The sequence below is a fragment of the Manihot esculenta genome, chromosome 18, assembly GCF_001659605.2.
Source record: "Manihot esculenta cultivar AM560-2 chromosome 18, M.esculenta_v8, whole genome shotgun sequence".
Taxonomy (NCBI): Eukaryota; Viridiplantae; Streptophyta; class Magnoliopsida; order Malpighiales; family Euphorbiaceae; genus Manihot; species Manihot esculenta.
Genome location: NC_035178.2, coordinates 3560418 through 3564043, shown reverse-complemented (window position 1 = coordinate 3564043; position 3626 = coordinate 3560418). Strand labels below are relative to the sequence as shown.

General features: G+C 31.5%; 1 pseudogene; it reads left to right on the top strand.

Moving 5' to 3' along the window:
- The first annotated feature begins 670 nt into the window (after nt 1–670).
- LOC110607174 lies at nt 671–2056 on the top strand (annotated as a pseudogene).
- Nucleotides 2057–3626: the final 1570 nt, after the last annotated feature.

The following is a 3626-nucleotide window of genomic DNA, read 5'->3' as shown; positions in this document are numbered from 1 at the left end:
ACTTTGAACCTGGAAAGTTTTTAAGAACAAAAGAAGTAGCAAAACTTGTAATTCACTGCCATATAAACCTCAAGTAAAAATGCCACAATTTGAAAATAGCACGAATGAATAAGAATCCATTTGAGGAAAACAAAAATAAAAAACCTCCATTTCAGGAAAAAAGAAAACAATAGGAAACCTCCAGGAAAATCTCAGAATTGTAAGTGATTACGAAAATGACTTTTTAATGAATCTGATTTGTGATTGCGTGGAGCAGGGATGAAGTAGGTGAAACCCAACAAATTATTAAATATTGTATATTCATACTTCAAATTAATACTATTTATAATAAATAACTACAAAAATTTTAAATTTAATAAATTTATTTTAAACTTTTATTTTCATGTATATATATTTTAATAATGGTATGAATTTAATTGATAGTTTTTATTATATGTTTTAATATCATTGGTCTGAAGCACACTTATCATGTTGAGCCATTATTAAAACATTATACATATATGGAAATGAAAATTTTATTTAAATTTATTAAATTTTATTTTTTTAATTATTTATCTTAAATGTTATTGGCTCAACATGATAAGGTGTTAACCTGTAGCACCAAATACTCTTTCCATAAACCCAACATGCACTTAAAATAGCATAAACATAAAGCCAAAATGGCGTGAGGGTGAGTAAAGAAAAGCAACCAAGACCACCAGGTACTGCCACTAGCAATGAATCCCAAAACTGTACATCACATCTCTGAGTGCTTCATCAAGCCCCACCGCATCTTACCAGAAGCAATGCGCCCTTGGTATTTGACGCCATGGGAGCTTGTTATGCTCTCTGTCAACTACATCCAAAAGGGCCTCCTCTTTGCCAAACCAACATCACATCAAGACTTTAACATCGTGGACCTGCTGCAGAAGCTCAAGCATTCCCTCGCTCTCACGCTTGTCCATTTCTACCCACTCTCTGGCCGCCTTGCAACCTCAAAGACTGAAGACCCTGCTTCCTATGTAGTCTACGTCGACTGCAGTAATAGCCCAGGAGCCAGATTCGTCTATGCAGCTCTGGACATGACAATTTCTGACATTCTTTCGCCTGCTTATGTGCCTCAGGTGGTTCAGTCTTTTTTCGACCATGATAGATCTCTCAACCATGATGGGCATGTGCAATCTTTGGTTACAATACAAGTCACAGAACTCATCGATGTGGTCTTTATTGGGTGTTCTATGAACCATGTTCTCGGTGACGGAAGCTCTTTCTGGCATTTTTTGAACACTTTGTCTGAAATTTTTCAAGCACAGGGAGGTGGTGTTCCGATCACACACCCGCCAGTGCTTGAACGGTGGTTTCCTGATGGTTGTGGTCCAATAATCAGTCTTCCCTTTACCCACCATGACCATTTCTTATCCCCATTTGAAGCACCCTTGCTCAAAGAGAGGATCTTCCACTTCTCATCAGAATCCATAGCAAAACTCAAAGCAAAAGCAAACGCAGAAAGCAACACCAACAAGATTTCCTCCTTCCAGTCCCTGTCTGCTTTCATGTGGAGGTGCATAACCCGAATCCGTCATCTCCCACATGATCAAATTACTAGTTGCAGGTTGGCCTGCAACAATCGAGATTGAACCCACCTCTATCTCCAAACTACTTTGGAAGCTGTATTGATACATTTAGAGCTTCAACGACAGCAGGTGAACTGTTAGAGCACAATCTTGGTTGGTCAGCATGGCTAGTCCACGAGGCTGTGGTTACTCAAGGGGATCAAAAGATCAGGGAGCGGCTTGACTCGTGGATGAAATCACCTTCCTTTTATAAACTTGGTCAGATATTTGATCCCTGCAGTGTGATAATGGGGAGCTCACCGAAGTTCAACATGTATGGAAATGAATTTGGAATGGGGAAAGCGGTAGCAATTCGAAGTGGGTATGCACATAAATTCAGTGGGAAAGTGTCAGCCTACCCAGGACGTGAAGGTGGGGGAAGTGTGGATCTGGAGGTTTGCCTTCCCCCTGATTTAATGACTGCTCTCGAGTCTGATGATGAATTCATTAATGCTATAGCATAGCAATGTAGCTAGTTGAAGCTGGTTGCTCGTCCCCAAACACCATCCAATTGAAAATGTAGCTTCACTGAATAATAATGGGGTAATTATGCTAATGATGCCCAACATGGGGATAAATCTCCTTTAAAATTTAATGGACGGTGTTTAAGAACTCATGAATTTATAATAATAAAATACCATAACTTTAGTATATATAATGCGAAACCTCTAATCTTTTAACTTATGTAAAATAAAAATTTATTTACCCTTTCGATTTCAAGGATTTCAAGCTACCCACCATTTTTGAACCATAGCATAATATTATTTCTAACCACTGTAAAAATTTTTAGATTAGTAATGGATTTTTTTCGTTACTAAACAATGAAAAATCCATTACTAATTAGTTCACTGACGGATTAGTAATAAATTTATATTTGTTACTATGAAACTCGTTGCTAATATAATAGCAACCGATTAGCAATTCGTTACTAATGTTGTAACAAATCTATAATGAAATTTAAAAATGGATTCAAAATCTGTTATTAATTTAATACAAATTTAATATATGTATTAAATCCGTTACTAATTTAATAAAATAAAAAATAAAAAATATATTTAATTTATATTTTATTATTAAATCTGTTGTTAATTTTTAAAAAATATTAAAAAATTATATTAAATTGTTAATTTATTTCATTATATTTTACATTAAATAATAATTTAATTATGATAAACTATTAATTTTTTCATTATATTTTACATTAAATATTAACTTTAATATTTTAAATTTTATTAATTTTATGTGAAAATTATTATAAAATTATATGAGATAAATCTGAAAAAATGAAAAAAATGTGAGAGAATGGAAAAAATGAGATACAAAAGAGAAAATAAGAAAAAAAAGAAAATAGAAGAAAATAATGATAAAAATGAAGAGAAAATAAGGAAAAAGGGGAAAATTAAAGAAAATAAGAAAAAAAAAGGAAAATGAGAGAAAGATGAAGAAAAAATGAAGAAAAATAAAAGAGAAAATAAAAGATATAGAAAAAAATGAAAGAAAAAAAAAATAGAGTATACTTATGAGAGAAAAGAAAGCAAATGATGAATAATGAAAGAAAAAGTATGGGAAAATAATAGAAAGTGGAAGAAATAATAAAAGAAAATGAAAGAAAATGAAAGAAAAGTATGTGAGAAAACAAAGAAAATGAAAGACAAATACAGAGATAAAAGAAAGATTAATAATGAAAGAAAATTGTTGAGAAAATGGAAGAAAATGAAAAAAAAGAAAGAAAATAGAGTTAATAATGAGGAGAAGAAAATCATATATGGAAAAAATGAAGGAACGATGAGAGACGAGGAGATAAAATAAATGAAATGAACGAAAATAAAACATGGAAGTGTATAAATACGTTAATTATTAATGTATTGAATTCGTTATTAAATTTTAAAAAATATGCGGGTGAATTAAAATAAAAAGACGGTATTATTATTTAAATTTTAGTTATAAATTTTTTAATCCGTTACTAAATTAAAAAAAAAAAACGATAGAATTTTAAAATATAAACGCAGTACTTTATTTTTTAAAATTTAGTAA